This window comes from Brachyhypopomus gauderio, chromosome 12 (assembly GCF_052324685.1).
Source record: "Brachyhypopomus gauderio isolate BG-103 chromosome 12, BGAUD_0.2, whole genome shotgun sequence".
NCBI classification, from domain to species: domain Eukaryota; kingdom Metazoa; phylum Chordata; class Actinopteri; order Gymnotiformes; family Hypopomidae; genus Brachyhypopomus; species Brachyhypopomus gauderio.
Window position 1 is genome coordinate 17788442 of NC_135222.1, and position 24222 is coordinate 17812663.

The following is a 24222-nucleotide window of genomic DNA, read 5'->3' on the forward strand; positions in this document are numbered from 1 at the left end:
ATATTTTTTATTTAGAGGAATTGAAATCTGAGTGATGGTTTCATGAGACATTCTCACGAGCAAAGCTGCATAATGGAAACAGCAGACACAGAAGCTGCACGGATCAATGTTGTGCATTAATGCATTCTCTCATTTTCTGGAAGGAGGGAGGGAGGGACAGTGTGTGTAGAAGAGTGATCTACTCCAACATGACTAGGGAGGGGTGATCAAATCAAGCACAGGGGGAGGGGTGATCAGCTTGTGTATGTGGGGAGGGGTGATCAACTTGAGTGTGTGGGGTGATCGACTCTGGTGTGTGGGGAAGGATTAACTAGTGCTGGGGTAACTGGTGCTGGGGGCAAATAGTGCTGGGGTAACTAGTGACAAAAACCACTTAAGCAAAAACACTAATGGACTTCTAAGGATGTCAGAGCATTCGCATGAGTCTGCTGATCTTCCCCTAGTGAAGTTCAGAGGTCTGTAGGTCTGGAAGACTAGAGGACTGGTCTGTATATCTGGAGGACGGACTAGAGGACTAGTCTGTAGGTCTAGAGAACTAGAGGACTGGTCTGTAGGTCTAGAGAACTAGAGGACTGGTCTGTATATCTGGAGGACGGACTAGAGGACTTATCTGTAGGTCTGGAGGACTAGTCTGTAGGTCTGGAGGACTAGAGGACTAGTCTGTAGGTCTGGAAGACTAGAGGACTGTAGGTCATGACAGCAGTAACATAAAAAAAGAAAAATATTTGATCAGCTGAATCTGAAGTTCTAAATGTCATAGTTCAGAATTCAAAGGGAGACAGAATGTCAATGTATTACATGTCCACTCAGACTCTGTTCATTTATGGTCATTCTTTGCAGAATCAGGGGCTCCAGGGGATCTCTGCAGCTTTTATTGATATGTTTCCAGCACACTTCTTCAGGATTCTGTTCACTGAGGTTGTCTGCTCTTCACATCAGTAGAAATCATTCATAGCTGAGGTCCTTCAGTCCAGCAGCCATAATCCCTTCCTGCTGCCTGACAGTAATGTCAGACATATTTCTTTCACTTTTCCCAGTTGTATTTCTCACTCACACACACGTCTTATATGTAGTTTTACTGAATCACTTCAGAACTGACAGAAGATACAATAAATACTGTATTTTGTATTTATATTCATTATACATTCCTATGCCTTATGAATTGCTTATGAATAATATATATTTTCATATGTTTTGTTATATTTTCCCCCAAATTAATGTCATGTAGTATATGTCGTAGTTTAGGTAGGAGTTCTTCAGGCAGAATGCCGGACCGGTACGAGAACCCTCGTGACCCGGCTGCTCTGGGCCTAGAGAGCATCAACACTCCCCGTGAACGCCCCCACATCCCAGATCCAGACACCACGGGGAGCTCACCAGCTCAATCGCTTTATCTCATGGTTTTTACTTCTTTTCTCCTTGTTGTAATTGCACATATCACTGAAGAAAGGAAATTTGCTTACAGCACAGTAAATATTTAACCTGGCATCAGGCCGCAAGCACCTGACCCGACGCTTCGTTAAGAAGCCGACAGAGGCAGATGTTCTAGGACCAGGAGACAGGACCAGGAAAAGAAGGGGAATGAATTGGAAGTGAAGCCCACAAGCACAAATCAATATGTTATTTCATAGTGGAGTATTATTTACAGTCCTCAGACTCTATTACAGAGTCATACATTTATCTGTGGGATATGGCAGGCTTACTTAAACGGCTTCATAAATAGGTTTGCTCTGCTTTCAGACTATTTCAGCCTGTACCTTTACAATACTTGTGCTTTTTATATGATAATGCCGCCATCTACATATATGAGTGCATGCATATATATGTGTTTGAACATGTGTATATATATGTGTGTGTGTGTGTGTGTGTGTGTGTGTGTGTGTGTGTGTGTGTGTGTGTGTGTGTGTGTGTGTGTGTGTGTGTGTGTGTGTGTGCGTGTGCGTGCGTGTGTGTGTTTTTACAGGAGTAGTCTGTGCCTCAGCTCATCTACAGGCAGGAAAACTCAGACATGGTATTTACTCCATTACACATTGTAGAATCAGATGTCAGACACTCTAAGACAATTACCTGCTTCTCACAGCTCCTCTCCTGAGAAGAAAGGTCTGGTGTGGTGTCTTCATTCAGCGTATGACGGGGAGCAGCTGCCGTTTCGCCCTATAGGCAGATAAAGGACATGATACTGTCTTCCATTTCTACCGTCATTCACCTCAGTGAAGTGTTTGATTGTTCAGTGTTCTTGTGAGCTCCTGTAGTGTGGGTGGCAAAGGAGCCGTCATCTAACTAAAGCTATTATTTATTTATTTGATCTCTTTTTTTCCCTCCACAATCACATCTATATTATGCCTGTATTTACATGGACGCTCTCATTGGGTATTCTTCAGGCCCAGGTCATTATTCAACCAATCACATCTCTGCTGACCCTCCTCAAGGGCATCCTACTGATTATTAAGGTATGTGCACCTCATGTTGTCACCATCATCTTTCGTGTGCCTTATCAACATGTTCTATTTGTCTGTTGTTGACAGTTTTCTTCCACTCGACCTGTTTGTCCTTGACAGTGGGAATATTCAGGGCCCTGACAAGAGCTGCTCTAATTACTGTTCCAGTAGAGGTGAAAGTTCTTGCTTGTGTATCACGCCAAACTGTACACTGACACTTTAGCTGACACTGATGCTTGATATATTTAAACCGTGCCTCTTACTGCCTTTTGTTCAATCCTTTGTAGAATGTTTGTGGAAAATATGTGTGGGGCGGACCCCCCCAACACCCCCCCCCCACCATGATCCCACATTACAGCCATATTAATTATTCTTCCTGAAACTGGAGGTTCATTCATCTGTTTAAGAGCCATGAAGGAGGGTAAGAATGAATGGTTAGAAGTGAAGAGAAGGATATAGCACAACAGACATAATTAACTGCAATTATGAAATAATGATGGTGTCTTGACAAGATTGATCAAGATAAGGAATCCTGGGTGAGGAGCGTTCTCTTGACGTGGTCTTCTTAATCCCCGGCAGCAGAGTCTGAGCATGGTGTCACAGTGATCAACACGCAGGGATCTGTGAGATCTGAAGATGTCACATTGGAATGGATTAGGAGCATAAAAGCATGTGGATTTCTGAAGGAGCTGAGACAACACGTACTGACGAGTCGAGACGCTTCCATTATCTGTGTTTCCACCCTCAAAACTTTCATTTCTGATGAGATACTGCTTCCACCATAGTGTGAGGCTCTCTCACTGCAATTCAGGGCTTTATTAACACACACAGCATGTGGTATTCATTACCATGTGTGACATGTGGTCGTCATTAACACCTATGGTCTTCATTAACACATGTGTGGTCATCCTTAATGTGTGTGGTCTTCATTAACATGTGTGGTCATCATTAATGTGTGTGGTCTTCATTAACATGTGTGGTCATCATTAATGTGCGTGGTCTTCATTAACATGTGTGGTCATCATTAACATGTGTGGTCATCATTAACATGTGTGGTCATCATTAATGTGTGTGGTCTTCATTAACATGTGTGGTCATCATTAATGTGTGTGGTCTTCATTAACACATGTGTGGTCATCCTTAATGTGTGTGGTCTTCATTAACATGTGTGGTCATCATTAATGTGTGTGGTCTTCATTAACATGTGTGGTCATCATTAACATGTGTGGTCATCATTAATGTGTGTGGTCTTCATTAACATGTGTGGTCATCATTAATGCGTGTGGTCTTCATTAACACTTGTGTGGTCTTCATTAACATGTATAATCCTCATTAACACACGTGGTCTTCATCAACACTCATGTGGTCTCCATTAACATGTGTGGTCATCATTAATGTGTGTGGTCTTCATGTGTAATCCTCATTAACACACGTGGTCTTCAATAACACGTGGTGTGTGTGTGTGGTCTTCATTAACACATGGCTGTCTGGCTTCTTTTTGGGGTGCACGGCACAGGACACATCCTGCTTTCTGCAGTGATGCGGCAAAAGACTGTGACAAACCGCTCCCCAAGACGTGGGCGGGGCCTCCCACTGCCGGACATCTGGGCAGTCTGACAGCAGCTCTCGGTTGTGTCTCATCAGCCAAGTAAACGGAGCTCATCAATCACGGTCCCTGACGCTCTGTCCAGGCCGGGCCACCTCCTCTTCTCTGTAATTTGAGCGGTTATGGTTTATGAGCCTGGGTTTTATGGAGCACGGTGGACTCCACCCGCTCAACGCTGTGAATCACCACACCTGTGAATCACCACACCTGTGAATCACCACACCTGTGCGGGAGGACACGCCACTCCTCGCTTGCTCTAAGGTAGCTGTGACCGCATCCGTCCTTCCTACGTAAGAGCATGTGATATGTTTTTCTAACATCTACTATGCAACACTCACCCATAAAATAACAGGTGCCTCATTAGAAGTGACAGTAGTTTCATGCTGCTCGATGGATGGGTAGATCTGTGCATTTTGGAATACAGTGCCCCTGGGATGCCCCTGGAATGCCCTTAGAATGCCCTTAGAATGCCTCTGGGATGCCTCTGGAATGCCCTTAGAATGCCTCTGGAATGCCCTTAGAATGCCTCTGGAATGCCCTTAGAATGCCTCTGGAAAGCTCCTGGAACTTTTTATAACTGCAGAACCATTTTGACTTGTGCGTGTTTCCCTGAGTTACATGTGGAGCTTGTACAGTAAGTGCTACATATGGAGAAAGTTTACTCAATTAACCAGCAATAACTGTCTTAGTATATAGCCCCCTTAGAGTCCCCTTAGTATGGAGTCCTCTACGGGACCACCACGGGTGCGTTAAAGAACGCACGCTAGAGTCTGAAATCACAGAATTAGGCATGTCTGTTGAGGAGAGAACGGTGACAGGGTAATTGTGGGGTATGAGTGTGGTTCCTCGCTGCTCCGTGACTCTCCACGGCAGGCGTTCACGTCCAGGTAGCCCACAGGGGTCCAGAAAGCGGCTCCCTTCCACTGTGCGACAGATTGTTAGCTGGTGCTAACTGCCGTCTCGCCTGCCTGGCTCCGGCGCTGTGCTCCGTTTTGAATGGGTCGGCAGGAATGTTAAACAGTTTGAGGAAGTGTCTGCCAAGCTTGGAACAGGATATGCAGATGAGTTTAAGGCAGGCAGGCAGTAATTAAGAAGGGAGGAGGCGTAGTGGAGCTATGTCAGATGCTGGCCCCCTAATTACCACCAGTCTGGGATTTATTGTTAAGATAGGATGATCCCCCTTCTAACTCAGAAAGGGGAATCATAATCTGAAATATAGATCTATTAAAAATGCTTATGGCCCTTGTTTTAAATGTGGCCATGATATATTTCATTTGAAAGACAATGTCTGGCCGGTTAACGGCCATCATTAAGATGATGTGTAGCTTTGTGATGGGGCCACTATAGGGAAGGCGGTATTCACCCTCATGCTTTTACAGGAAGGGCCCGGGTCGTGTTTAGTTTGATCTTCTTCACTTTGTTTCCTCATGGTGGATTTCGGTTTTGCCTCTTGCCCGTTTGTGTTGAAATATGCATGAGGCTGTTTTCCCTGTGGTAGCTGGAGGGAGAAGATATCCTCTGGGTTGGTAGGGCACGCCGGTCTGGGTCTTGGCCCCCCTCTCACTCCTGTGGGCTGAGTGGGGTTTGCTCTGATCAGCTTGCCCCTGTCACACAGCCCCGGACGTGAGACGTTAAGCTGAGCATGTTTGAGGCATGACACTCTTTCACTTTACACAGACTCCACATGTGCATGTTGGCTGCTTGGCGTGTGTGTGTGTGTGTGTGTGTGTGTGTGTGTGTGTGTGTGTGTGTGTGCGTGTGTGTGTGTGTGCGTGTGTGTGTGCGTGTGTGTTTTCTCAGGTCACTGGCTCTTAGTATCAGTAGTGAAGAAACCTTAAAGACCACCAGACACATGGACATATGATTGGAGTCTTTGTATTATATTGCTCCCCACTTTACATTATGCCAAATATCTGTTTCCACCATCTAAATATGTGCAACATTTGTTTACTGTTCCTTTGAGTTTCAGAGACAATAACCATAGAAATAGTATAAATAATATTTGCCCCCTATTCGTCAGTGCCAAAAGTTACTTTGATTTATTAATCAGTTTTACAGTTTTAAAGTAATGAAATCTTTTATAACTATATTTGTGTCCTGGATCTTCTCATTTCTGCTCTGAACTTCTGCACATCCATGATGTAGATGTTGTGAAGGCTAGGGCTGGGTCTTAGCTGGGTTAGGAGAACTTCTCCTTAGTGTGTTCTCATGCAGTGTTATTGGTGGGGTGTGTGCCTGTACCTTGTGTCTCGTGGTGGTGTTCATAGATTGTGTCTAGTCTCTCTAACTAACCACAATCATGGTGTTTGTTTATTGGGTCAAAACTCAGACTCATGTACAGTGTTGGTGTCTGTTTATGGTGTCATGAATCATGTACTGAGTACAGTGGTGGTATTTGTTTATTGGGTATTTGTTTATTGGCTGAATATAGTGGTGGTGTTTAGCATGTACAGTTTAGCTTGTACAATGTACGTCGTAGCACTTAGATGTTCCACATTTCTGGTATTTGTTTGGTATTAGTTGTGTTCGTTTAATTAGATTCATGTACGCTTCTTTAGTTTTTTATTCAAAATTTTTACATTTATGATCAACAGTATTTCCTGTTCTTCCTGTTGTTTTGACTGTTATTGCACACTCAGTGCTTTCATATCTTAAAGGGTTTCCCCACATTTTCACAGTGAGAGAAAGAGAGAAAAATCTATTTCCTCACCTCTGTGATTTATTTATTTTATCTAGGGTGCCTCTTCTCCACCCTGTCCGTGTCCCGGGGGGATCTATCGGGTTGTAACCCTGTGGTGACGATTCACAGGCGCGCTAGTAAATCATGCTGCAGAATGTCCAGAGGGTGGCGCTGCTAGGTGGAGATGGTCCTCTAATCAGAGGGAGCTGCTCTTTGTGTGATGGACAATGGCAGGCAGAATCTCATCTAATCTCATGTTTCACAAACACAGAATCAAAGGCGCCTCGCAAGGCATGTAAATGTGGCCCTGTGAGGCCCGAGCGGGGGTCTTTGTAGTGGGGTTATTACCCCGGCCTGGCACTGCGCTGCCCTGTCTGCCCGCCCCCTGGAGAACGGAGAGCAAGCGGCCATTTCCCCCGCCGCCTGATCTAGAAGCTCTTCATGCGGCGTAGATGTAAACAAGAATAATACACGCTAACGCCGCAGTGCTTCTGTGTCAACTATTACAAAAGTGGGAAGATATTTCAATGCAAACAGCATATCGACTCCCCTCTCGGATGCTGGCAGTCTGCCCTACACTCCTTTCATCAGCCGGAGGTTTACCTGTGCACTCCCGCACGAAACCACCGTCTACACAAACTAATCTACAGCCAGACTCTTCCGCACGGCAGCCCATTTGAAAACATGCAGAGCGCAGAGTCGCTACAAGGTCCGATATTGTTGCGTTGTTGACGAGTGTTAACACGCTGGTCGATACGGTGCGGTTCCTATTTTGTATGCATTTCTGACATTTTATCATTTTATGTTCTCATCTTAAGATAACCATGAGGAACTGTGTGTTATTTTCTTTTCCTCTAACAGAGCAAAATCAATGTGCATTGTTTAGGTTTGCTGTAACAGAAGCGTAGGAACTGGTGGAGAAAACACTAAAGGTGATTTAGGTTTCTATATTCTACTTTATCTGTCAGGTTCTTTCCTCTATATCACTATCTATATCACACTGGACAATATACTATATCATGTACTATATCATACACTATATCACAGTATGGAGATTATTGTTGTACATCAAAGTAGTCCCCACAGGTGGAGAAACAGACCAAATGACTGTGTTACTGACCCTGAACTTTTTAGTGATTATTCCACGCTAGTGTCAGCTGACCATGAATAATGCATTTCTGACCCTTTCAAAAATTTGGCTGTAAATTGAATCCTTACAGGGGTCTCAGAAGATCAAACACAAGGCTGGAGATAGGCTGAGCCAGCTACCCTGCTGCCCCCAGACGCCCCCCCAGTGTTTCTGCTCAGAACCCCCCCCCCCCCCCCCCCCCGGGCCTGCTGTAGCCCCTAGACGTGTTACTGCTCAGACCCCCCCCCCCCCATCCCCCCCCCCCCGCCAGGCCTGCAGTGGCCCTAGACTTGCTGACAGGAGTCTACATGCTTCTCATTTCATATAATGTTATTTCAGATAGTCTTACTCTGGTACAGAAGACTAGCTGTTTTATTAACTATAGTCTAGGGTCGTTCTGTTCTGATTCTGAAAGCACTCACCCTAATAGCTTGTGTGCATCTTTGTTGTCAGGAGATGGATCTTCGTTATCAGGAAATAGACCCCCTTGTGTGCTAGAACGGCCTGTTGATGTTGTTGTATTCAGTTTTATATCATTATCATAGGAAAATTGTTCAGTGGCAAGTGCTTTATTAATTTGTCACTTGTAATTTGGCTATTTGTAAGTTCCTTCTTGACGAGTAACTTGTGTGCTTGCAAAAAAAAAAATAGTAAAGAGAAATCCACTTGAGAAAAGCTTGAAGTAAAAGCTCTACTTATAGAAAAGTCCACTTTCTGAGTCAAGAGGTTAGCCCTCCATGATGAAAGTAATAAATCAGATAAACATCCATAAAAGATGTTTATGGGCAAACAATTTAGGAGATTTGAGGTGAATTATTAGGCTGTGATCAGGTATTACAGTCATATACACGGACTGTGGTACAAAGCTGCCAGTTTTCCATATGAAGAAAGGAGGGGTTGTTCCTCACACCCCTAGACCAGGTACAGCGCTTGGACAGGAGCACTGTCAGATATTAGGGAGTGTGGGTTTTAATGGACAGATCAGTAGATGCTAATCAGAAGAGACAGCACGTGTGCGTGTGCGTGCGTGCGTGCGTGCGTGTGCGTGTGCGTGTGCGTGTGCGCGTGCGTGTGTGTGTGTGTGTGTGTTATGTGCTGTGTTATGCCTGCTGGCTGCTGAGGAACACGGATCAGTGTGCTATGCTTGTGTTCTTATCTCACATTGATTTATTTTTTTGCTCTGCAGCTGCTGTGGCAGCTGTGGGTTCCTTCCCTGATATGGACTGCCCACTCCAAACAGATCGATGTCTGGAGACCAGGTTCTACTCCAGACCCGGCAGCCTGTCCAAACAAGCCTCCCTAAGGACTCTGGATCTGCACTGGGCAATCAGCACCTTAACTGCAGCTTTATTAATGAAATATCAAGGCTGAGAGTGCATGGCGACAAAACCTCTCAATGAATGGAAGACTGCGATTGCTGTAAGTGGCGAGAGGGCACAGAAGTGGCATGTGACCTTTACTAGGGGTCACAGCAGGGTCAGAAGGGTCACAGACAGAGTGACCAAGGTTCAGGTCCTTTTCAGTCTCTGTACCAAAAAGCAGATCCAATACTGGTTCTTATACGCTTAAATAAAGGTTTAAATCACTCTGCTGTGTGACAGAACGTTATGCATCTTATCCCAAAGTGAACCAAAATCAAAACGTTTCTCTAATAAACATTTGAATACAGTTCACTTCCCAAGGCAACACTGGAAAAGACAGGTAGATGGACTCTGACGGTTCTTGTCTCCCTGTATTATCTAGAGAATTCAGAGAATTAGAATATGTTGTAGGACTTCACTCTTTCCTCATGCCACACAGTGAATCGTATCCCACCAGCAACTTTTCAGCCACTCTCCTCCACCATCTGTTACACTGGTGATTCTGGCTCAGCCATGAAAACTAACTCATCTTGCTTTCTCTCGTGTCTCCGGGTGTTTTACTGCCAGGCTTAAGAGCAGCAGAACAGCCCTGTGTCATATTTTTGCTCCCTTGAAAAGGGGTGTAGGGGGACAGAGGGCATCCCTCGTGCTCTCCATAACAAGTTAGCGGTGGAATGGGGTGGGACGGGGGTGAGGATGATGAGGGATGTTTTTCTGCCAACACGTCAACTTCCTCTGGCCTCCCATCAATCAGGCGGCTGCTTCTCCGCGCTCCACCCACCCTGCTCCACCCATCTTCACTCCCATCCCCCATCCCCCTACCCCACAATCCCCAGAGTAATGGATTCAGTCAGCTCATCCCCTGCCTGTGTGCATGCAGAGAGAGACGCAGACATGATCTGCACCCTGTACATCTAGAGGGGATTTGCCTTGCTTAGAAAGCGCTAACGATGTGCACAAATAAGCATGTGTGGTGTTCGTCTGTGTGTGTGTGTGTGTGTGTGTGTGTGTGTGTGTGTGTGTGTGTGTGTGTGTGTGTGTGTGTGTGTGTGTGTGTGTGTGTGTGTGTGTGTGTGTGTGTGTGTGTGTGTGTCAAATTGCTCAGGAAACTGCATCCCAACTCCTCCACAGAGTAACATAAGTGGAGCTTCAGAGGACAGGTCTGGACTGATCTGGTAACACAGCTCTGGACTGATCTAGTAACACAGCTCTGCACTGTTCTAGTAACACAGCTCTAGACTGATCTAGTAACACAGCTCTGGACTGTTCTAGTAACACAGCTCTGGACTGTAATAGTAACACAGCTCTGGACTCTGGACTGTTCTAGTAACACAGCTCTAATTATTATTTTAGTAACACAGCTCTGGACTGTTCCAGTAACACAGCTCTGGACTCTGGACTGTTCCAGTAACACAACTCTGGACTGTCCTGTGCACATCAGTGCTTCTCAGTGCTTCTATGTCAAGCTGAGCTGCAAACGCAGAGCAGTGGTGAGATGTGGGAAGGCTCTCTCAGGCAGAGTGATGGGATTTAAGAGAAGACTTCCTCTTTTTTGATATTAGGAATGGGCCACAGTGTTTATTCCTGGTTACTAACCACACGTCTGGTTTCATATCACAGCCATCAGCCTTGGAGCCTTTTACGGGGACGCGGACAGTCTCTTCGTCTCAGGCTTTCTCCTTTTCTTTTCTTTTTTTTCCCCACTTTTTCTTGTGTTGTTGTCTTCTTTCCTCCACCCTCTTCAGCTCCTCTGGAGCTTAAAAATATCATGGGCGTGTCTAATGGAATCCCTTTCCCTATAATCCAGGTCATTCTCTTCAGATCCCTAAAAGCAAAATATTTATTTGTGGACAATTGTTGTCCTCAGAACGTGCTAGTTTTAGCGGTAAGGCCTGCTCTGACAAAGCCACAGTGAGGCAAAAATATTCTGCAAAATATTTTGAGGTGAGTGCATTCATTATCCTGTGATTCGCAATGGCTTGTTTTGCGCAGTGTCCTGTCTAGGGCTGTTATTACACAAAGCACACACTGTTCTGTTGAGTCTCTGCACAGCCTTTGAAAGGTGTTCATGAGCTGATACAATTGATCATTTTTCACTGCTTCAAATTCAAAATGGCAAGAGGTTCTGGGTTAAGAAGAGCACATGGCACCGTCCCATAAGAGCAATGTGGGCATGCAGACAGGGGGCTCCGAACATCTGGTCCCCACACGAGGCCTGTTGGCTTCACTGGTAGTAATTTCCCATCTCTGCGTGCGCTGACAGTGAGGTAGTGGTCTGGGTGTTTCAGATGGGCCTGTTATTGGTCTCTGAGGTCTGTCTCTCGCAACCACGCAGTGCTGCAGAATTCCATTAACACACTGGCCGCCCTGACACGGCTACACGCCGAGCTCGGCCAACCAGGTGAACTGCCACCCGCCCGCACCATCGCTCCACCCTGAAGAAAGAGCAAACCTGCCGCACCCCAACACTCACTCTTCCAAACACCCTGCCTTCCGGCAGCTTCCGAAACTGAGAATTGGGGTTAACACAACAGTAAGTATCACGCCCGTCCATTCAACCTGCGGCTATTACTGTGTCATCCTGTCAGTGGGAAGGCATGTCTCTGGGAGTTCAGGGCACACGTGCTAAAGCTGAAGTTATGACAGATACAAGGCTTTTAATCTGTAATTACCACGCTCTGTTTTATAGGAACGTCTAACCTCAGACCCACAGCTACTGTCTTTAATGGTTACATTTATCCTGGCATGGAGTATGTGAATAAAGTACCCAAAAAAGTGATATTTCATATACAAATACTGTATGATTATTTCTTTTTTTCTACAGCAGAGTTGTGCATTACTATGCCCATGTCCTTAGACTTATCAGTTATTCAGATTGTATGTGGGTTTATTTGTTGTAGTTTTGAGGATGCTGTTATTAGATTGTAATTGGTCTATTTCTTACAGGTGTTCTAGCGTACATCCTCATACGTTTATCTCCATGGTCACAGCAGGAAACAGCCATGATGTGTTTGTGCTAAAACACTTTTTTGGTCATGATCCTCTGAGACATATCCTGTGACCTCTGACAGGGTCACGCAAGCATTCATCATCCCTCGCATCCTTGTGCGTTTGTATATACCAGCAAATGTCATGTGAAATGAGACTCTATTGGTGGTCTGAGTTACATCATACACTCTTGCATTGAGAACTGGGGTTGTAAGCCTGTCATAATTTGTTTGCCCCAAGGTGGTGGTGACATTTGTCGTGGGTTCAGAGGTTCACCAGGAGACCGTGAATGATTTCATCCAAATCGGGAAACCTTTTCTTACGGGAACTGTTGCCCTTGGTAAGAGAGACCACTCTTGTTCTTTCTTTGTGTTCTGGAGCAGGTATTATATGCCTGAAATAAGCTACCTGGTGAGAATATGTCAAGAGAAAAATGGGTTTTCATTTTCATTGCACTTTGCGTGTGTGTGTGTGTGTGTGTGTGTGTGTGTGTGTGTGTGTGTGTGTGTGTGTGTGTGGTATCATGTGACAGAGGCGTAGAGAGACTCCTGTAAGTGCTAATTGGGATGAGTGCGGCTTGTGTGCTGAGTAGCTAATGCCAGTGCTTCTGTAACCCTGTCACTGTAACAATGTAGATGTGAGCCAAGCAGTCATGAAACTCTCTCTCCCTCCATTTCTAATCCTATAAATTGGCTGCCACACTCCGAGCGGTGAGGTCCACGGGCAGCACTCTCCTCTGGTCCCTGGAGGCCACTGTCAACACAGCAAACAAACACCAGCTCATCACAGTCAGCCTCACTGCGCTGCTCTCATTTACAGTCCGAGCCACTGTGACACCTTTAGAGGGGAAGCTGCTAGTTTGTGGGGCTCATATAAAGGGCCAAGTATGTAGCCCTGTGGAACCTCACTTCTAATGGGCTTGCTTATTTTACAGAGTCGGGCACCACACTTTGTATCCTTTGAGAAAACAGTGTTAAAGTGCCTTTATACAAACTGACGTGACGAGAGGAATTGGTGCTCTTACTAACACTAAACATGCACGTTGTTTAAAAATGGCCAATGGTTTACAGTTTTTAAGGCGATTAAGCAGCTGTAGGTTAGCGAAGATGCTAAAGAATGTGCAGACGCTAAGGAGAAGCTGAATGAATGTGAAACAGCATTCCAAGGGTCTGCAGGTTTGTTTATTTGTCTAAAATGCTACAGTGGGCTCCAGGGAGCAGCTGCAATTACAAGAGCTCTTACCTTTCACTGGGTACCATCTGTGGTAATGTACCCACTACAATCCCCAGGTCCTGGTTCATATTTTTACTGATGATTTTCATTTGCTGCAAGTGAAAATTCGCCCTTATCAGCATTTTAGAATCTCAGACCATTTAGAGGACTGCTGTGTCCTGCTCGCCAGGTTTGTCTTATAAACTCTGTGGTAAACTTTCACACTGCTTCAGGAACTGGGTTCAACTAATATCAGTAATATAGGAGCTTGACTTCTCTGCCGTCTGTTTTTTGAGGTGACATTATCAACATGATGCCATTCTTATTTTCTGAAATTTCCCACAACAAATTCAAGGAATTCTAATTAAATGATATCATGTCTACATGACACTTCAAAGTAAAATTATGGGGCAAAACCTAAAGCCTTGTCATATTTTGACAGGTTATGTGGTTCAGAAGATTGGTCTTGAGAGACTTCCTGCATGTACTGTACAGTTCTAAATGTGTTATGGTAAGCCTTGAGTATTTAATGCCTTAATCCAGATTATGCACAGCAGAATTCAACATAAAAGTACAGGATATTAAACACATTGTTATTTTACACAGTATCAAGATTGTGATGCACAACTTTCTGCTGCTTTAAAGTAACACAATTACCTTTTGGTCTGACTCTTCAACACTTCAGCTAAACACTGCAAACCTCTTATTCAGTCAAGAATGGCCCTAAAGGTCTGTGCAAAGTCTCCCTTTCTCTCTAATCATTTGGACAGAACTATCTATAGAGTTCGCAATCAGCACTTAGTTACTCCAGAGTACCAAAGCAATTATGTGGCAGCAAATGAACTGAAATGAGTGTCTGAGTGTCTGGGTCTGAGAGATGGGGTATCCCCAGTGCACCCCAGTGCACTCCCACTATTCCCACTACTCCTAGTGCTGTGGATGGTGTTCCCACGGCCGACCATCAGCGGCGTCCTCTCCAGCAGCCATGCAGGTCATCTGGCTGTGGTTGATTGTCACCTACAGACACATACTGACACATACTGACACATACAAACACATATTGACATACAGACACATATTGACACATACATACACATAGACATATACTGACACATACAGACATGTACAGACACATAGGGACACATATTGATACATACTGACACATACAGCCACATACAGACACATACAGACACACACAGACACATTCTAATACATACTGACACATACAGACACACACAGACACATACTGACACATACTGACAAAAGGCTGCAGGATGTCTCACTTGTACCTTTGAGTGACGACTCCCCTGGTCCAGTGATGACTCCCCTGGTCCAGTGACGACTCCCTTGGTCGAATGACGACTCCCCTATTGGTGCTGCTTTCATATTATCCGTACAAACCCTGTATTTACGCTGGACTAATAACAAATCAGTGTTTGCTGTGGTGTATGTTATCAGGCTGTTCTGAGGACTCACGTCCGTGGTTTCCAGCAGGCCAAGCACCAGCAGACCGTGGAGCCTCCACACACTTCTGTGTGATTTGTGGCTGCATGGAACCCAAATGTATTTGCTCGCACCTCTGCCAACATGGCCATTTGATTTAACTCCACCTTGTGTCATCCCGTCTACCTTATTGAACTCTACTTGCAATCATTTCTGGCCAGCCATTCTAAAAGCCTGTATTGTAGCTCTATGCAACAATGAAGTTTTATGTTTGCTGTCAGCCACCTTCGTTTCTTTCAGCAGACTGCAGGATTCGTCCTGCCTCATTTGCATCTCACAAATAGGTTGCATCTGGTCTTTTAATGGCAAAGGAAATTATTCAGAATAGCAGGAGATATGCTTTCAGAATTGCCACCCCCACGCTACAAACCAGTGCATTAAACCGCAGTCTCTCAACAAATACTGAGGGTTGGCTTCACACTGTCTCACGCTGAGTAAAGAATTGACAAAATGTGGGTAGCACATCTAAATCGCTTTGTTCCTTTGGTCTGCATGCTAAGGTTAATTCTGCCTTTCTCCCCAGCTACATTCTCTGCTTCTACACTCACAATGAATTTGATTTGACGTATAAATACACGAGTGTTCGGGTGTGTATTCTGTGAACAAAAGCAGTGCCATGATGCATGCGTGTGTGTGTTAACAGTGCTCGACTGCTGAACACGACGCACGGTCTGAGCGTTCCTGCTGTTCTGTCCCATAAACGTAGAGCAGGCTCGTCTGATCACGGCCGTGAAGCATGCGTGATCCCGCGACTTTTATGGAACCTACATACTGTACATGCTCCTGCCTTCCTCATCAGTGTGCTAAGCAGTTTCGTTCTCCTGTAGTTGTCACCTTATAATTGTGGTGTGTTATTATCACCCTAGAACACAATTCTGTTGTTTTACCTCCACTGGGAAGAGGAGTGAAATGCTTTTTCAATGATATTTACTGGAGCATATCTGCAAACAAATTAACACATAAATCTGATGCTGAATATGGATTTGTGACATCATCATCATTATTATTTTTATTGTTGCTGTTGCTGTATATATATATATAGTAAAAAGGTGGAGTTGTAACAGTATGCACATTATATATATCCCTTACAACTCTTGCTTTTTAATGCTTTTATAAACTAATAGACACCTTCCACTGTCCATGCTTTGGTCAAAATGAGAGCATACCAGTGTGCTGCTGCTCCCAATAATGTGTCACTTTGTGAAAGTGTCTTTGTTTTGTTGTAGTTTGTGAAAGCATCTTTGCTGTAGTTGTAGTTTGTGAAAGTATCTTTGTTGTAGTTTGTGAAAACATCTTTGTCGTAGTTGTAGTTTATGAAAGCGTATTTGTCATAGTTGTCGTTTGCGAGAGCGCCTTTGTTGTAGTTTGTGAAAGCGTCTTTTGTCATAGTTGTAGTTTGTGAAAGTGTCTTTGATGTAGTTTGTGAACGCATCTTTGTCGTAGTTGTACTTTGTGAAAGCATCTTTGTTGTAGTTGTAGTTTGTGAAAGTGTCTTTGTTGTAGTTTGTGAAAACGTCTTTGTCATAGTTGTAGTTTGTGAAAGCATCTATTTATGTTTGTGAAAGTGTCTTTGTTGTAGTTTGTGAACGCATCTTTGTCATAGTTGTAGTTTGTGAGAGCATCTTTGTTGTAGTTTGTGAAAACATCTTTGTCGTAGTTGTAGTTTATGAAAGCGTCTTTTGTCATAGTTGTAGTTTGTGAAAGTGTCTTTGTTGTAGTTTGTGAACGCATCTTTGTCGTAGTTGTACTTTGTGAAAGCATCTTTGTTGTAGTTGTAGTTTGTGAAAGTGTCTTTGTTGTAGTTTGTGAAAACGTCTTTGTCATAGTTGTAGTTTGTGAAAGCATCTATTTATGTTTGTGAAAGTGTCTTTGTTGTAGTTTGTGAACGCATCTTTGTCATAGTTGTAGTTTGTGAGAGCATCTTTGTTGTAGTTTGTGAAAACATCTTTGTCGTAGTTGTAGTTTATGAAAGCGTCTTTTGTCATAGTTGTAGTTTGTGAAAGTGTCTTTGTTGTAGTTTGTGAACGCATCTTTGTCGTAGTTGTACTTTGTGAAAGCATCTTTGTTGTAGTTTGTGAAAGCATCTTTGTCGTAGTTGTAGTTTATGAAAGCATATTTGTCATTGTTGTAGTTTGTGAGAGCGTCTTTGTTGTAGTTGTAGTTTGTGAAAGCGTCTTTGTCGTAGTTGTAGTTTGTGAAAGCGGCTTTGTCATAGTTGTAGTTTGTGAAAGCGTCTATTGTAGTTTGTGAAAGTGTCTTTGTTGTAGTTTGTGAATGCATCTTTGTCATAGTTGTAGTTTGTGAAACATCTTTGTTGTGGTTTGTAAAAACGTCTTTGTCGTAGTTGTAGTTTATGAAAGCATATTTGTCATAGTTGTCGTTTGTGAAAGCGCCTTTGTTGTAGTTTGTGAAAGCGTCTTTGTCGTAGTTGTAGTTTGTGAAAGCGTCTGTTGTAGTTTGTGAAAGTGTCTTTGTTGTAGTTTGTGAAAGTGTCTTTGTTTTGTTGTAGTTTGTGAAAGCATCTTTGCTGTAGTTGTAGTTTGTGAAAGTGTCTGTTGTAGTTTGTGAAAGTGTCTTTGTTGTAGTTTGTGAACGCATCTTTGTCATAGTTGTACTTTGTGAAAGCATCTTTGTTGTAGTTTGTGAAAGCATCTTTGTCGTAGTTGTAGTTTATGAAAGCGTATTTGTCATTGTTGTAGTTTGTGAGAGCGCCTTTGTTGTAGTTTGTGAAAGCGTCTTTGTCATAGTTGTTTGTGAAAGCGTCTTTGTTGTAGTTTGTGAAAGTGTCTTTGTTGTAGTTTGTGAAAACGTCTTTGTTGTAGTTGTAGTTTGTGAAAGCGTCTTTGTCGTAGTTGTAGTTTGTAAAAGTGTCTTTGTTGTGGTCTGTGAAAATGTCTTTGTCGTAGTTGTAGTTTGTGAACGCATCTTTGTCGTAGTTGTAGTTTATGAAAGCGTATTTGTCATTGTTGTAGTTTGTGAGAGCGCCTTTGTTGTAGTTTGTGAAAGCGTCTTTGTCATAGTTGTTTGTGAAAGCGTCTTTGTTGTAGTTTGTGAAAGTGTCTTTGTTGTAGTTTGTGAAAACGTCTTTGTTGTAGTTGTAGTTTGAGAAAGCGTCTTTGTCGTAGTTGTAGTTTGTAAAAGTGTCTTTGTTGTGGTCTGTGAAAATGTCTTTGTCGTAGTTGTAGTTTGTGAACGCATCTTTGTCGTAGTTGTAGTTTGTGAAAGCATCTTTGTTGTGGTTTGTGAAACCGTCTTTGTCGTAGTTGTAGTTTATGAAAGCGTATTTGTCATAGTTGTAGTTTGTGAAAGCGCCTTTGTTGTAGTTTGTGAAAGCGTCTTTGTCATAGTTGTAGTTTGTGAAAGCGTCTTTGTTGTAGTTTGTGAAAGCGTCTTTGTGGTAGTTTGTGAACGCGTCTTTGTTGTAGTTGTAGTTTGTGAAAGCGTCGTAGTTGTAGTTTGTGAAAGCGTCGTAGTTGTAGTTTGTGAAAGTATCGTTTGTTTCGGTTCTATGGGCACTACCCTTTGAGCTTGTTCCTTCAGCTCTCTGTCCGTCTGGCTAAAGGGGACATTTGCAGAGTAATTAGGATATATGTAATGCAATTAAGATGCATGTAATATCTGTATGTATTGTCCATCCGACCAGCACCATCATTTCACATTTGTCTCTCTGAAGACTCTCTAGTTATTCCTGCTAGCACATCCCTCACTAGTAGTAAGCAGCATAATCCTGTGGTCCAGGAGTTTCCTTGACGTCAACTGCAGTCAATCTGCTCCACCTGCTCTGTTTGCTCCACCTGCTACGCCTGCTCTGTCAGCTCCATCTGCTCTGTCTGCTCCGTCTGCTCCTCATGTTCCATGGGTCTGGGCCTTAATGCCCTGTTTCTTCATGTGGTGCTCAGAGCAGGGTTGTCCTCGGACGTACGGCATGGCTAACACCTTCTGGGTTTGATTCGTCTGCCTACAGGAAGCCGCTGTCCTGCCCAGCTCCGTAATTGAGTCATCAGCCAGCGAGCGGCGAGGACAGCGGTGGGGACGACCCCGCGGCTACACCGTTAATGGCCGCAACCCGCATCAGCCGCACATTGATCACCACAGGACACCGGCTGAGCTGACCGCCGCTGATGAGCCATCCCTGCCAACTCCCGCCACACCTTAACTATCACCAGAATATGATCCCCTGCATCTCTCCCTCACGCCTCACCACGGTCGGCATGGGAACCCTCATCAGGCATCGGCGTTTGTCAAACAGCAGACACTTTGAAACAAGCTGGAAGCCATCACCGCCTGACCCAGGCTTTCCCGAGGAGCTCCATAAATCTGCTGATGTTTGAGAAGTGACATGATGATGCATTCGAAGACGTCTCCCCATAAAAGACAGATGGCTGAAGAAGGCAGCTAGATGGCTGTGCTGTGGTCATTAGTACATCTGAGGACGTGCGGGGCTTGTAATCGTTTCAACGTTCGGGGTGGGAAGCCTTTCTTCTGACCTCCCATGGCTTTCCGCCGAAGCTGTCATCTTTTTCTAGCTGTGTTTTTGTCTGACGTAAGGCTTTAGCGCGAGTGTTAGCTACCTCACCATCCTTGAAAGATGGCTGTTCTCATGTTCCTCTTATTCCCCGTGCCATGAGCCTCATTGTTATTTTGTCAGAGAGTGCGGCTTTACGTCCATTTCCTGGCTGAGGTCAACCGTGTTTTCCTTTGACCTCTGCTGAAATTACGCGTTCAGTAAAGCCTTTACTTCATGTGTTAAGCACTAGAGCCTTCTAGATCTAAAAGATGTCCTTTTCTCCTCAAGCAGCTCTTCTACGTCAGGATACCACGCACTGTGATGTGCTTTTGTTTCGCTTTACTGGCTTTTTGTGTGTTCTCGTTCTCACGGCGCTACTGTTGGGGCCTCTTTGGTGGTTTTCCCTGAAGCCGGGCAGAGCCACAGTCTGCAGACGCTGCCTGGACGCTGCTCGCTAATCAATCTATTGCTAAGAATATACCAGACCAATTCATCACTGTAAGACTCATGAGTACTGGCACAGGCCTGGAATAATGGGAAATATATTTAAATGAAAATATTATATTCCAGACCTATTCATATTTCTCCTTTATATTGGGAGCTTAATAAAGAAAGGCAATATTTGTAGCAGCAGGCTTAACCGGTTATTTTCACATTAATCATGGTGACAGCTGCAGGATATAATGTTCTTTATTATGAGAGGTTTCCGTGTCTCAAACTTGCATTGAAATTCAAATGTCTGGTTTGCATTCGTCTCAGATTTCATGGTGTGCGAGGTCTATCCATCCGCCTTCAGAGTGCCGCAGCGCTGCTGGTTTACGGCCCGTCTCCATCCACCTCCTAAATCTTCAAGGCCGTTTTGGAGTTTATTTCAAAATGCACAGTGCTATTGATTCCTCGTCCTTGAACTCTCCACACAGGCAGTTAGTCCCGTAAAGGCTGCGGGATTGAAGTCCTGAGGAAGCGCGGCAGGTCCTCCGTCTCCGCCTGTGTGGCGTGGAGCTGTGCAGCCATGAGCGAGACCACTGAGTCTCCCTCCTCATCCTCACTTCCTGAACTATGGCTCTCATTGGTTGGTTTGTGTGTTTATTTAGTTGGACAGAGTAGTCAGGAGTGAAGGATCAGAGGACACAGCAATAGAGGATAATAGGATAAGAGGATACTGCTCTTGGAGAGAGTGGTACAGAGATATATATGTTATAGTGATTATATATATATATATATATATATATATATATATATATATATATATATATATATATATATATATATATGATATGATATGTGATGTGTATGTGATATGTGATATGTGAGATATGATAGTGATATGTGAGATATGAAAGTGATATGTGAGATGTGATTGTGAGATGTGATAGTGATATGTGAGATATGAAAATGATATGTGAGATGTGATAGTGATATGTGAGATATGATAGTGATAATGTGAAATATGTACATTCTTTATGTTAAAAGGCAAGGTAAACAAGCTTGCTTGTCACTAATACGACAGTCACTACAGTCACTAATATGACTGTATCACTTATATGACTGTCATTAATATGACTATATCACTAATATGATTGTATCACTAATATGGCTGTCACTAATATGACTGTATCACTAACATGGCTGTCACTAATATGATTGTATCACCAATATGACTGTCACTAATATGACTATATCACTAATATGACTGTCACTAATACGACAGTCACTACAGTCACTAATATGACTGTATCACTTATATGACTGTCATTAATATGACTATATCACTAATATGATTGTATCACTAATATGGCTGTCACTAATATGACTGTATCACTAATATGACTGTCACTAATATGACTATATCACTAAAATGTCTTTATCACTAATGTGACTTTTTCACTAATGTGACTTTGACCCTTTTCATAAGGAGCAGTGTTCTGGCTAATCCACTTTAAGCGTAACACCCAGGTACCGGGGGAAGTGGTGGTGTCTGCAAGGCTGACTCTCGCTCTGTGATTGGCTAACTGCTGAGGTCCTCTTGTGTCCTACAGTAATGGCTTGGTTCTGACCAATGGACTGTGATTATGTACTGTAAGTCACAGGAGCATGGCGTCCCTGACAGCAGGCTCTGTCTTCTAAGAATAACACCAACACAAACCAAAGTCACCTCTCACATCCTTTGTGTTTCCCCCAACCAAGAGATGGCAGTGTCCAGACAAGCCTTAAAAACCTGTCGTCAGCTGTACGCTGTGCTACTAACACACCTGGGTGGGGGAGGGGACACAAAGTCTCTGGTTGCCTTGGGGACCTGCATATGGAAACTGAGCGTGAAGCCTTTGTTCTGACAGAGAGCCCTCACAGTGTGGTGGTGTGGCTCTTATATACACTCTACATGACTCATAGTACCCAGAGTGTAATTGGTCAGGTATGCTTTAACCTGCATATCGTACTCTTGATAGTAGTTCAGGGGGAGGAGACAGACACAGGGCCGGGACTAGAGTGCTGGCATTATGGGAAATATCTCCTAATCTCTTACTGCCTTTTGCTGGGGTGTCCATCCACTCCTCCGCTATACATTCATTTCCATGTGAGTGCAAGTTATTGTACTGACTTCTCATATTTCACCACCACAACCAGAGAAAATACAATATAAAAAATGACCAAGTAGCATTAGTAAAATGTTGTATTTCTGGAGCTGTAATTAGACAGAGATATTAGGCAAGGGTGGAAGAACTTTTAATTTTATTATATAAATGATGCACTATTTTTACCGCCTACACAAGGGAAATAATCACATTCAAACTCATGTTGACATTTCTGGAACTACAATGTTTGTTCATTAATCTGATTTATTAATTGTCTTAAAAAGGTGAACATACTGTAGTCTCCAAGAGGTTAAGAGATCTCTTGTTACATGGGATCTGGAGAATACATCTAATATAACTCTCTCTCTCTCTCTCTCTCTCTCTCTCGTCCAGGTGTTGGGCAGTGTTAGGGATCATTCCCCAGATAGCTGGTGGGCCCATCCTGCAGGAGAGGCTCTTAAATACCAGCATGGTCCGGATGGAGACCACTCTACCGACACATTCATTTATCTACTCCAATATCTCCCTGGAGGAGTAAGCGTATAAACACACACACACACACACACACACACACACACACACACACACACACACAGTTTGTTGTACACACACCTCTCTAGCCATCTCTCTTGTAAAGTAGGGCAGATATGTCATGGCTCTTTCATGCTGTGCCTAGGTTAGCATCGATTAGGGACCTAATGCTGTCTGAAAAGGAGCCATTCAGTCCAGTTTCTTCCTTTCAGGCACCATCTTCTTCTAGCTGAAGGTGTAGATTTCGAAGAAAGAAAAACTGATATATCTCTGGGAAGTTGTGAAACAGCAGGTGATGGGGCCATTCTCACTATCGACTGTGAAAGGCTGAGCTCGTGCGCTGGTCTTATACTGGGTATTTTTTGTTTCCCTCCTCCCACTCCAGACCAGTTACTCCTCAATGAAACAACATGCAATAAAGAGCAACTCCAAACTGTCAGGCTTAGAAACACACGGCTGAATTTGTTCCCGGGCATCTTGCTGCTCCCAGCAGGCGTCGGCGAGCCTGCCTGTCGCACAGACGTCAGCATGCAGAGACCATGGCAGATACAAACACATGAAACCATGAGAGATGTGGATGATTGGACGCTGGACTAACCAATTGGTACGCGGCAGGACATTTTCCCCCTGCTCTTTTGTTTCAAGTGAAGGTCAAAATGTGAATTACGAGGATCCAGATGTTCAGTGCCATAGTGAGCCACCTCTGATAGAGTACAGCAATGAGGATAATAATGAACTCATCAGCTTTGAACATAACCCTTGTAGTGCTCGAGACTGCATTCATTTGTGCTTATGATAATAAATCCTTGTGAATAGCTGTTTTGTGTGTGTGTGTGTGTGTGTGGGTGTGGGTGTGGGTGTGTGTGTGTGTGTGTGTGTTACAGTAAGATGCATACAATAATATGTACGGCTGATAATTTGCATAAAGCCAACCCACTTCACACAGCTGGTCACGCCCACATGGTGTACAACGAACCAATTACCTTATGTCCGCACGCATTGCTCCACTGCTGTCACCAGTGTTACATCCAGTGTTTCAGCAGCCCTTAACCACAGGAAGTGGTACATGCCCCAGAATGCTCGCTGCTCCCGGAGGCTCTCACAAGGCATGACTGATCTTTAAAGATGCAATTTGATTGTGACTAGGATTGTGGCTGGACGACATTTTGAATATTAGATAAGTGAAATAAAATGACTGAATATGATGCTATAGTTACCCTTGTGTTGCAGACTGTCTGTTTTAAAGGGCTTTTAAAGCTGTCTGCTGAGATGCTGTTTGTTTGAGGTGATACATCAAGCATATTGTTTTAAAAACATGTCAAATGAGAAAATTAAAAGCAAGCACTTAAGTCTCAATGGCACTTTTGTATTGATTTATTTATACATATGCACAATAAAAATGTTTCCTTTATATGCAAAATGAAACAGATTTTATGTCGATGTTTTGACAGTTGTTTGATTTAGTTGTCTGCCTGCACAGTCCTGATTTTTGAATACATTGATGTATATTTGATAGCGACAGGTGTCATCCATGGTAGTTGAAAAATGGCTGGATGGGTTGTGATTTGTACAGAGCAGCAGTGCCCCCTGCAGTTTAAAGGCAGTATTACATGACCTATTAAAAATAATAAATCCAGTGGATGAGTCTCAGATAATCTTGTTTTAAAGTGACTTGCCATACAAACCACCTCAAA

General features: G+C 43.7%; 2 long non-coding RNA genes across 3 annotated transcripts; both read left to right on the forward strand.

The window, feature by feature from the left end:
• Positions 1-2763: 2763 nt before the first annotated feature.
• LOC143528428 (uncharacterized) lies at positions 2764-7990 on the forward strand. 2 transcript variants are annotated; one of them, XR_013134452.1, is made up of 4 exons: positions 2764-2859; positions 3018-3224; positions 3955-4305; positions 5845-7990. It is a non-coding gene; the product is annotated as an uncharacterized LOC143528428 (long non-coding RNA). The 2 variants fall into 2 exon arrangements; XR_013134453.1 differs by having other exon boundaries at positions 2783-2859; positions 3021-3224.
• Positions 7991-10567: 2577 nt separating this feature from the next.
• LOC143528429 (uncharacterized) lies at positions 10568-23889 on the forward strand. Its single transcript, XR_013134454.1, has 5 exons — positions 10568-12319; positions 12443-12542; positions 22391-22531; positions 22741-22820; positions 22914-23889. It is a non-coding gene; the product is annotated as an uncharacterized LOC143528429 (long non-coding RNA).
• Positions 23890-24222: the final 333 nt, after the last annotated feature.